Here is a 13021-nt window from a genome sequence, read left to right on the forward strand (position 1 = left end):
GAAGAAAATAAATGGGTATGCTGACAACTTATAGGGTGGGGTTTTCCGGATAATACTTTGGTGACATAATGTCACGGTGACATTAAATCTGGGCCACACAAAGGGTTGTGTTGTGTGGCCCAGATGTGATGTATGGGTGACATTAAATCTGGGCCACACAAAGGTGTGTGTTGTGTGGCCCAGATTTAATGTCACGGTGACATTATGTCACCAAAGTGCCACCCGGGTTTTCCAAACTTTGTTTCCCTGTGTATGGTCCACCACACGTTATTATTATTAAATTTTAGTAAATGATTCTCTATTAATAAAAGGGAAATGGAAATAGTTGGATTTTCCACTTACCTCTGCAATAATTTTAGATCAATTTTTCTTTTTTAGTAGTGCGTTGGTTAAGTAGGTTGTTTAGGGTTCGAACATCGTCTCCTTTGTAACATTTTTATTAAATAAGTTAAATTCACAAAGACAATTTTAGATCAATTCTATATATCTTGCATAAATGACATTAGTATTACATTACATCATATATACAAACAAATTTCTTCCTTAAAAAAATAATTTTTTTTGTCAAGAAGTCTAGTGGTTAGAATTCACATTTTCAAGGTGAATAAATGGGATGTCTGAGGTTCGAACCCCAGCCTCTGCATATAACAATGTATGTCATTACCAACTGAGCTATGCTCACAAAGACAAAAAAAACAAATTTCTATCATTGCATTAATAAATTATATCATTAAATAAAATGAGATATAATATATTGATAAAATGGTAAAAATGATATTTATACATGTTAGACAAAATCATAATTTAGATTCAAATGTAAAATTCTTCTATTAGTGATCTAAAATTACTCAATTATTGATAGTATATCTTCCTTTTTTATGATTTTTTTAATAAAAAATTATTTTAGAAAAGAAAAAAAAAAGTAAGTGTTTATTTGTGTGAGTAAGAGGAAGAAGATATTTTTAGCTTTCTTTTCTAAAAATAAATAAAATTCTGAGCAGCCAGCTATGCATAAAGAATAAGACAAGTCAAGCCGAAGTTAATGCAAATTTCTAAGGGTATATTAGTAAAAAGTTTCGTTTATATCGTAACTAGGATTGGCTAAATAAGCAAAGACATTAACTTTGAGTTTTAACCAATGGTTAATTAATTAGTCAAAAAAAGGATAGATATAGGAGTAGTAAAAGCGCCACGTAATTGTGCCAACAAGGTAACGCCACGTAGGAATGAGTAGAATCCAACAATTTCTCTGGTTGTTGTTTTCTTCTATGATTTCTGGTCGTTGAAGGAAGAACAACGTGATAATAGTGGGACCCACAAAGGTGGAAGAAAACACGTGTGTGGCAGGGTTATAAGGGAACAGTACAAGATGAAAATAGTGGGGCTCGTGCGAGGTGCCAGCGTGGAAGGTGGCGTGGGACCCGGTGAAATTGGTACGGTGTACCCGGAGAGAGAGAGAGAGAGAGAGAAGGAAGGGACTTTTTGGCAGTTTCTTTTGGTTTTTAGTGACTTGTGATGAGAAAATTAATGAAAAAATGAAAATGTTGTTGGTTGGTTTGGTTGAGTCATGAAATGGTGGGAAACGTTCTTTGTTTCTGTTGTGTTACGTTGGACCATTCTATGACACGTCGCGTTTTGTTTTGCTTTGATATTTGTTGCGTTTTGGTCCATACTCCCTCAATTACGTCTCTTTTGGAAAACCGTACCGTAGTTATTGGAAATTTCAAACCACTTTGAGGTGGTTTTTTAAAAAAAAAAAAAAAAAAATTTGTCCCAAAATAATTTAACATTCAATTTTCAAAGTAATACTCCTTCCGTTTCAAAACGAGTGTCACTTTCAGTTTCCAATGAAATAATAACTTTTTCTTTTCAATTATACCTCCAATTAATACTCTGCACATTCTTTCCAAAGTATTACTTTTAAAACTAACCAATACTCCCTCCGTCCTGGAATAACTGACCCATTTTCTAAAAAAAAGTGTCTCAAAATAACTGACTCATTTCAATTTTCAATACAACTTTCATCATTCCCAATACAATATAACACTAAATAATACTACTTTTATCATTTCCAATACAATATATTCCACTTTCCCCTTTATTTATACATTTTTCTTAATCTGTGTGAAATGAGCCAAGAGGTCAAATAAATTGGGACGGAGGGAGTAGCTAATAAGGATAATTTGGTAAAATAATCATTCTCTTTCTTTTAATCATTGCATTTCTTAATATGTGTGTAAACACCTAAAACGACACTCATTATGAAACGGAGGGAGTATTTTTTTGAAGAAGCTAAAATAAATTATATTAAAACAATGGACAACTCCTCAATCACAAGGTGTGCTTAAGGGAGCTGCAAAGTATCTGTTACAATAGGTTTGATCACAAACAGCCAAAAAGCATAAAAACAAACAATTACACAATGGCTTTGAGACAAGAAAGTGGATTCTGCCTCCAAACAGGGTAATCAAAATCAAACAAAATGTAGTACAACTTGAACCACCAATATGTCTGAAGCTTAACCTTTTCAGTGAGAGTCTCAAGAGTATTAGATTTATTGTGGAAAATCCTTTTGTTGCGATCTTTCCAAGTAATAAAAGGAACGGAACTCCAAATCGTTATAAATGCACACCTTGAGTTTTTAGAAAATCCCCCAAGGTCACGAAACTGATGAGCATGAGAAATTGTGTCGCCATTAAGAGCCGCCTCAAACCCCAACCACTTCATAACCAAAGGCCACAGCCGCCCATAAACGTCACATCGAAAGAACAAATGAATATGGTCTTCAGATTCCCCACATAGAGTCGCACAATGCAATTGAGTAGCATCAATAACTCCTTTCCTAAGCAGATTATCCTTAGTAGATAACCTATTTAAAAAGAGGCGCCAGATAAATATATTCACCTTCAAGGGGACAACTTTAAGCCATAGAAAGGTCTCAAACTCTTCATTAAGGTTGTTGTCATTCTCTCTATTTTATATATTTTTAATATGTGTAAAAATGTCAAATAGTTCAATTAGTGTGATGCATAGGGATTTTTTTTCTTCAAATTACCATATAACCAATAGTACTTCTAAATGCTTTAAAATACAAGAGTCTTTGCATGAGACGTTCAAATCAGAATCGATTTAAGGGTAAGATTACTAAAACAATCATCTTAAGTATCTAAAAAAATAACAATTTACCCACATTCTATCACTTTCTCAAAATTAAAATCAATAAAATATATTATATAATTGACTCTATTATCAATAAAGATTATATTAGTCGACTCTATTATCAATTGAAAAGGAAATATTTAAATTAATCAATTATGTTCACTTAATAAATGTTTTTATATTCTAAAATATCCAAAAAAAAAATTATTCATTTTTCTGAAATATATTACAGTTTTAAAAAGGCTTCATGTTAAAATATGTATGAAGTCTCAATATGTGTTGGGCCGACTCTGATTTATATCTCGCCCAGGGTGATCAAATATTTTGATTTGCAATCAACTCTAAAAATCAACAATTATATTATTCATTGTTGTCATATTCCAATTCGAGAGATCATGTCTTTTTACATAAGCATACAATAAGTATTTAATTTATATTTAACTTTTTTAAGGATAGAGATTATTGCATACTTATGCATTGAACATAAATGGAGTATTTTAGATCAATATATGAACTTGTGGACATAGAAACAAAATATTATGCGACAGAAATATATATTAAAAAAGTGATATATACAGCCTTTCATACGAAAAGAAAAAGGAAATTAGTGAAGGGGGATGCGTTAACTTTTATAATAATGAATGTTGAACTTTTGTGAAGATATCAAATTTGTCATGTGCTTGTGACTTTATCTATTTTCCTTTCTGAATGCATAGGCTTTCTTTAATTGAAATTGGCTTCCAAATCTGAATTTCTAGTAAGGCCTAACTAATTAAATTTGAGATCACTATGCTTTGATTTTATGCATTCTTTGAACCTAAGAGTTTGTCCATATCCACATTCATAAAAAATTCAAAGTTATGGATAGATATGGATGTTTTGAATTCATTATTGTTTTTAGCATGCCCCCTCCATCCATGGTTGCGTGTACTATGTTATCACTTTTCCATAAAAAGTTTATTATCATATTTATTGTGTATTTTTGATAGGTTAATAATTTTGGTACCATGTGTTTCTTTCAAGATATTGATATTTAGAATAATGCACCACTAATTATCACCTACTATAACTACATTGAAAATAATCAAACACCTATAATGAAGTTATCAATTAAAGTGTAAATAATTGGTTCAATTTCACAATTTAGAAGAAAAAAAAAAGTTGAAGTAAGTTGAACTAGAATTGACATATATATTAGGTGGTTGTGGATCACAATTTGAACAAGCTTAGTCACTAAGGTTTTAAATCCCCAAACAAAAGAAACATAATAAAGCATTGTTGTCTGAAACCTTTCTTTGAAGAAAAACGTATGTAAAAAATAAAAGATCAATATAATTATTGGACTTGTAACATTATTTTATGAAATGTTAACAGCTAGTTTTTTTTAAACAAAAAAAACTATAGTAAGAATAGATGGTTATAATACACTCATAAAAATAGGATTTTATTATTTTTCATAAAAAACACTCGTAAAAAAATAGGATTTTTGTTTGGTAAGTTATCAATATGTGATTTAAATACACACTATGGAACAGATCTTGCTTTAAATTCTAGACGTGCATTCTCATTAATTAAGCACACATGCTGGTGCCACTTCAGTATATGCAAACATATTAATTGTATAGATTTTTTCCCTTTTTTTTCAACTTTTTTTTTTAGGGTCATGTTAACTTGTGCCCTAATGACACAAGTTAAGAAACTAAAAATGGAAATAAAAAGTAACTTTTGTATTGAAAAGTCAAAATTTCAAACTTTTAACACATTGAATGCACAATTTTCAAGAAAAAATTTCTATGTTTAGTTTCTAAACTTGTGCCCCAAAGGTGCCCCAAAGGCACAAGTTAACATTTCCTTTTTTTTATTGCAGATTTTTCCCATTGCTTGGACAACATCATCACAACGAGGCATGAATGGAGTAGTTTTCCTAAAAAAGTTGATCTGGACATGCTTTTATTTTGATTTTGATTTATGGTATTATTATGGGTAGAACATGGTCAATGCAAGACTTCAATTACAGGTATGAGTATTCAATTCACTGCATTATGAACAAAATCAGACTATACGATGTTGTTCAAGTTTATTTTTTAGCAAGTTTTATCCTAAAAAAATCTTTGACATGATAACTTGCTACCTAAGGGACAGTAAAAATTTAACTCCGACATAAGTATTAAATGATGAAAGGGATACTAAAGTCAAATTATATAAAGTGTGATCATATTGCTAAAAAAAGTTTGGTCATATCAACACACTAATTTACTATCTAATTTTCATTTGTTTCTTTCTAATCAATTAAGCATTTTAAATAGAGTAATAATAAAAGGATTACCACTTGAAAAGAATTCGTGTTGCAAGCTCACCTAAACTTTTACAATAAAAAGAATCAATTTTAACGTGGCAATGCCAACCATGGATTCCTAAATTTTAATAGAACTACACGGATCAATATTTGAGGAGACTTGACCTTATAATAATATATGATTAGCATAAAGTCACAAGGGTATAAGTTTAGATTATTCCACAAGATAATTAAGTTTATGACAAAGTAATATATATTTATATGAGTGAGGGCAGGCAACCCGTACAGACATAGAAACCAAGGCATAATTATTCATGCACGGCAAATAGGTATGATATTTTTTTATTGTTCTCGATATTCCCTATAGCTTAATGTGACTTAAATTTTGGCCCTATAAAAGAGCAAGGGGACATTATTTTGGTTGTATTATTATGAACAATAGAAATGAATGGGACGTGATCATGAAGTAACATGAATTATCACATCTTGGCAGAGAAAAGGAAAATTATTAGTTATTGCATATGGAGGGGTATCTTTTTCCATGATTTAATATACAACTATTTTTTTTCTTCTGAAATACTACATGGTCCTAGGCAATAAATATAAAGACCAAAAGCAAGAGGACATTCAAGCTAATTAATCCAATTAATTAGCCAAAGAATTTGATGTTTAAACAATTGCCAACAATATCATGTTTCTTGAATAAGTTAAATGAATTAGCAAGAGAAAAGAAGTCCTTTCAAGATGAGTAGATGAGAAGTAGATGCAAGGATTGATTCTCCTCTTCAAACTATCTTCATGCATATCTTTCCCTTTCACTTTAGGCCCATTATTGCTCATATATACTCCCAACCATATTGACCCTACTTTATTTTAACCACCAAGAAATGAATATGAAAAAACAAAAAAGAACAAAGAGAAAAGTAAGAAAAGTTAGGAGGGAAGAAAAAGAAGGATCATATCCTAATTTAATGTGTATATATATTTTATTTTTTATATTTTTTTTATAAATAATATACATGTATATATAGTCTAGTCTTATCAATCCATGTAAATATTTACTTATTGTCGTATTATATTTTATAAGAAAAGAGTTGTTGTCAACATTGAAGGACTGTTTTAGCGTCAGAGACCATTTTGACTAACGGAGTGCATAATCATAGACTATTTTAAAATTTTGATACGTTGATAACTACTATGACTACGTTATATGTTCAGCGACCAAAATGACTATTACCCCAAATATATATCTATAGTTTTTTGCTTTTATAATAATTTCCTCTCTCTTTGATTCTCCTTAGTTCCCACGTCAATACACATCCACATTGTATTTTATATGGTTTCGTTTTCGTGTATCTAATTAAACAACATTGTTTCTAATTAAGGGAGTCATGTGTGTGTTTGTGCTTGCCTCTCTTTTAAGGGAAAAATCGTTTGCATCTTGACTTGTGAAAATAGGTAATTTCTTTAATACATCATATACTTTCTTTTTTCTCACTTTTTCTCCATTCAACATAAAGCTATTGTTATTCTACATGTGATATCCACCCTTTTTAATTATCACATTATGAGAATCTCTTTTACTTTCTTCCTCTAAGTCTTTGTTTTCTTTCTTTGGGAATCTCATTTATCACCTCCACAATACAAGCATATAAAACCAATCTTTGAACATGTCAAGCCTCAATCTCTCACTTTCTCTCTGTCAGATAAGTGTGTAAGAGAGAGAAGAAAAGAAAAAAAACAAAGGTTGATAATTAACGAAGGAGGATCTTCTGCATGACAGTGTGGAACTCAAAGAACACTTTCTTTCTCTTTTGGTTTAATATTTTCAAAGCTTTCTTATTTTAATTTTTTAATATTCTGAAATAAACTTTTCTTCATTACATGTCAGCTTTACGTAGAGTCATGATCTTATAATACTCTAATCTTAATACATGAAGTTTAAATTTCACCTAAAATAGTTGTAAAATAATTAGTGATAACAAATTTTTCTCTCTAGTTTTTTTTTTTTTAAACGATTAAAGGTTTTAACCTAATATTTTTTAACTGTGCATGCCATCATAAACTTAAGGGTTGGTTTTTGCTGAAAAGGATATATGTGTTGAGCTATCATTATATCTTATATTGGAAACATGCCTTACTTGTGATTAAGATACTTGTAAAGAGGGTAGCTTTATATCAATCTATGGGCAACAAAAATTTGACCGTTAGGTTTGGAAGGAGTGGGCTTCAGAGATATTGCATGCACTGTCCGTGTGGGGGTATTTGTGGTCCTCTTTTTTCAATAAAGTTATGGAGCATGTAGTATGTATCTATAGTACTTTAGATTATTTCATATGAATTAATTAAAAAATTATAAAAGATTAAATGATTTATAATTTAATCCCATTAAATAATAAAATATACGGAATTATAAACCAAAATGAAATCAATTATTCATATTAAGAATTGATCATATTTAACAACAAATTTGATCATGCGAAAATGATTAGTCTGTCAATTCAGTCATTGAAAATATATAAAGTTAAAATAAATAAGAAATTTAAAATAAAATAAAAATTATGAAAATGAAAGAAATATTTTGGAGATTAAATATATAATTTAATAAAAGAGAAATTGTTGAGATCTGCTTTTTTTTTTTCAATTTAAAAAGTATAAGTAAATTTTGCTTAATCTCAAATTTGCGAACTTTGCTAAAACAATAAAGGATGGATCTACAAACAAACTCACAATTTCTAAACTAATAGTATAAAATGGTAAAATGTCTATGAATAATGTGATAAAATTAAGGTGGCTGAAATATTCATGCCTTCGTATTCTCAACATTAACGACATAGTTGAATCATTAAATCAAAAATTGATCTAACAATCATAACAAATGAACAGTGCACCAAGACAAAAAAAATAATAAAAACAACGCTACACCAAAACGACGAAGTAAAAAAAAAAGAGCAAAGAAAAATAATTGGATATGTATAGAAATCATTTGTTTATATTAAAAAAGAAAGAAAAAAGATGTTGATGAGAGAAAATGGACATCGCTAAGATTTGCTTTTCTTTTTTGTCCACATTGCTTGGCCTTACGGTTAAGGCTTATTTTGATCCACCACTTCTCCTTATTCAATGCATTTCCATATACTAAATAAAATAACGGGCTCTATTAAAAGGGAATTTTTCTTTCCATCCTATTCTCTTCTCGCGTACTCTGTTTGGATTCTAAAATCCAAAATGTTTAACGTGTTTTGGAGAGTTTTAAATGGTGAATATGATATTAAGATTATGTAATCTGAACTGCATAGGACACGTGAGAGATTTTATAGGGTGGGAAAAGCATTTACCCTCTTAAAATATGATATTGGGCTACAACTTATTGTGTACCTATCAGCCCAAGGTCAAACCGAAGAAAAACTACCAACCATATGGGTTTTAAACTTGAAATTTGCTTTTAAGCACCTTTAATTGCTCACAAGCATCTCGAATTGCTAGAAATGCTTCCTTCGAGAGTTACAATCGGCCGCTAGGATCAAGAGTTAAGAATCGATCCATAATGAATTAGGATGCATATGTAGAACGGAGAACACAAAGATGGTTACGTTCATAATTTAACAATTTTTCCTAGACACTCAACACACAAACAATTTAACAACCACTAATTTTTTTGAAAAACAATTAACTCGCTCATTATTTAACAACAATACATCATCATTCATAATTTATAATTCGACAACAATAATCCGGTTAGAGGTTAATAATCCTAATGAATGGAAGTGGCTTCCCAATCGAGGAGATGGTTGCTCACTCATTAGGAGGATCATACCTTAGATGTGGTTTTGGAGAGTGTATGGCACAAACAGGTTTCGTTGAAGGTGTCTATTTGAGCCTGGCGCCTTTTGCACAGCAGATTACTGAGAAAAGACAACTTAGTCAGACGTGGCATTATTTCTCCAGAACATCATTTTTGTGTGAGTGGATGCGATCAAGTTGAATCAACTCAATACTTGTTCCTTCATTGCGATTTCTTCAGTTTCCTTTGGCCACAAGTGCGGTCTTGAATTGGTATTTACTCGGTAGATCCTCAGACCATTATGGATCATTTTCATGAGTAATCTCACTCCACATGAGGTTCATGTGCCCGCCGTAATTTTTCACGGTTACTTTGGTTTGCATCGGTGTGGGTTTTGTGGACAGAAAGAAATGATAGGCTTTTTAGATTTAAAGAAAGGTCTATTATGCAATTGTTAGATAAAGTAAAATTGATCTCTTTCTGTAGTTGAAGGCAAAATATGTTAACTTTCCTTTTGGCTATTATATATGGTGGGTAAATCTGTTCGTTTATTTGGGTATTGGTTGATGCCGCCTTTGTCTTGCTTGTAATGTTTTAAACTAGATTTTGTTGTTTATACAAACGTCGAGGAAACATAGTCCAACGTGCTTTCCCATGTCTCAGTTGGAATTAGTTTGGCTGTAGATATGAGCTAACCATCTGGCGTATGACATTCATATAGATTGGAACAGAGATTGAGAAGGCTGCATATATTCAATATAGTCAATTACTTCAATTTCCTTGAACTCTCTCTAATGAATGAAATTTGAAAGCCATACTGGTTTCAATCTCTGGTATCAACTAATTATGTTATTGCCACATTTTTTTTGTTGCTAGTGGCCTAAGGCTCTTACGGTGGAAGACAGGCTAATATGATAATATGATGCATGATATCGTTCCCTCTTTAGTGTTATGTATTTTCTATTTTTTAGATTGAGTTTGTTTGTGAATTTCATTATACTTTATTTGTTTTTGTGATGTTTCTGACCTCACGCTTTTACCTTGTTTCGGTGGACATGTGGCATGCAGGATATAGGTCGATGCCAATGTAAGTATATTTTAATGTTTATTTTACTTCTTTTACTATTTATACAATTTAATCTAATTATTATTTTACTTATTTTTTGTTAGAATTAAAATGTATGTTAGAATATATTTAATGTTTATTTTACTTATTCTAATGAATATTTTACTTATCTTATGTTAGAATTAAAATTTATGTTAGAATATATTTAATGTTTATTTTACTTATTATTTATATAACAGTGTTGTTTGTTTTTTGTTGTTTTTGTATTTCAGTTTCGAAAAAAAAAACATAGGGTGAAAGGTATCTCGCACGGGAAGAAGTTGAGCCTTAAAAACTTGACATTGCCTATACACTGGGAGTACAAAATGATTGGTTTTGGGAAGAAGTGAATATGTCCAGTCTTACTCCCCTCCTGACTAGTGGGTACGAGAACATCTCTCACGGGTTAGTTTGTGCGACGTCAGAGAGATGACATGAGGAGACCAACAACTTCCATCTTCCTGTTGGGGGAGATGACCATCACATTAGATGATGTGGCGTGTCTCCTAGGCATTGTAACACCCCGTTTTCCCAACATAAAAATTTCGTATAAAATCAGAGTATTTAAATCATAAACGGAATGTCACATTACTTATTGAAAATCATAAAATAGATAATAATAATTATCCGTCAAAATTCAACATCATAAAAGCTGAAACTTCGCAGCGGAAAATAGTTCAACATAATAAAAGTCTTGGCACGCAGGCTTCATCAGAAATCTCATAGTTTTAGTTCAACATTTATTCATAAAAAGTTCATAAAGACACGTAAGGAATAGAAGTAAAAGCAAGCCCTCATCCCGTTACGTATCAGAGCACCTAGACACAATGTGAGGAGTCCACTCACGTACGCCTCTAGTCTTTGTTACCTGCAAGTTACTCATACGAAGGGCAACATTTTGACGGATAATAATAATTATCCGTCAAAATTCAACATCATAAAAGCTGAAACTTCGCAGCGGAAAATAGTTCAACATAATAAAAGTCTTGGCACGCAGGCTTCATCAGAAATCTCATAGTTTTAGTTCAACATTTATTCATAAAAAGTTCATAAAGACACGTAAGGAATAGAAGTAAAAGCAAGCCCCCATCCCGTTACGTATCAGAGCACCTAGACACAATGTGAGGAGTCCACTCACGTATGCCTCTAGTCTTTGTTACCTGCAAGTTACCCATACGAAGGGCAACATTTTCAAGCAGAAGGGGTGAGATTTCACAGTCAATAAATTAAACTTATAATTCATCAAAATGCATTTAACAACATAAAACATCACTAACATATCAACATTTATTACTTAGCATCATATCAATCATAATCAAATATCATCATCAAATATCATCGTTAAAATCATAATCAAACATCATATTCAACTTAACTCTTGACTTGACAACGCGACTCAACTCGACAATGCAACTCTTAACAACTTAAATCATCGTGAAACTTCTTGATATGCAAATGCATGTGGTACCATTCGGGGCATCAAGCCCCCAACATAAATGAGCGTAATTAGGCTCCTCAACATGTGAGCATAAAGCAGCCGGGCCTCAAGCCCCCAATGTCGTTTGAGCATTAAGCTGCCGGGCCTCAAGCCCCCATCTTTAATGAGTATGCAATGGACTCAATCTTCCTATAACTTAGACAACATCGTGAACATCTTTTACAATTCCATAAACATGGACAACTTCTTAAATCTTTACAACTTAGACCGACTCATGCAACTTCAAAACATTACTGCCAACAACATCGAATAACAGCAAGATTACAACATATAACAGTGCTTGAATGTATTAGCATCATTGGAGGAATGAATTACATCAACATATACATCATAAAACATCATAATATTACTCATGCTTCATCATTAATAATTTCAGTCGCCTAAACAGACTTCTGGAACTTCTGAAAACATCCTAAACAACCCTCATTCTCACTTCTAAGATCAACTCATGACTACACGTGCGAAAGGGTCGCATGGGGAATAAATTGGGCAACTAACAGCTTAACTCGCAACAGCGAGTAATCTTGCCGCAATGGCGAAGGGTTTGGGTAGAGCTCGCAATGGCGAGTGATTTCACTCGCAATGGCGAGTGTTTGGGTTGAGCTCGCAATGGCGAGGGATCCTGCTCGCAGTTGCGAGCGTCTAGGTAGCTCGCAGTTGCGAGTGTTACTGCTCGCAGTTGCGAGCGATGAATGTCAGTACGGCCAGAAATCTAAAAATCACAACTTTTCATCTATCCTCATGTTTCTTTCATCCAAATAGCATCTAATTATCACCCTAGGTAGTATCTAAGGTCTGTACACAGGTTTTGCATCATTCTAACATCTTTTCATGGTTCAATCATCAAAATCGATCATAAACCTAAATTCCTAATTCTCACAAAATCTCAACCTAATCATGTTAAATTCATTCTACAGAATTATACCCTTAATAATATTGCAAGTTAGTCTCACCCTTACCTGGTTATTGCAGAAATCGCAGCTCTCTCTCTCTTGTTCTCCTCTTTCTGACTTTTCTCCCTTTTTCTCCAAAAACGTACGTTCTGTCTAAAACTATTTCTCAACCTAACTTCTTATTTATAACACTCCTCTATTCTTTTCTCACCACTAAAATTACTCATCTCACATCACGGCCCCACTTCTTAATATTTTTATTTTATTTTCATATCTTATTTTATTT

The sequence above is a fragment of the Medicago sativa genome, chromosome 2, assembly GCF_051527215.1.
Source record: "Medicago sativa cultivar Bolivia chromosome 2, Bolivia_mono, whole genome shotgun sequence".
In the NCBI taxonomy this organism is placed as follows: domain Eukaryota; kingdom Viridiplantae; phylum Streptophyta; class Magnoliopsida; order Fabales; family Fabaceae; genus Medicago; species Medicago sativa.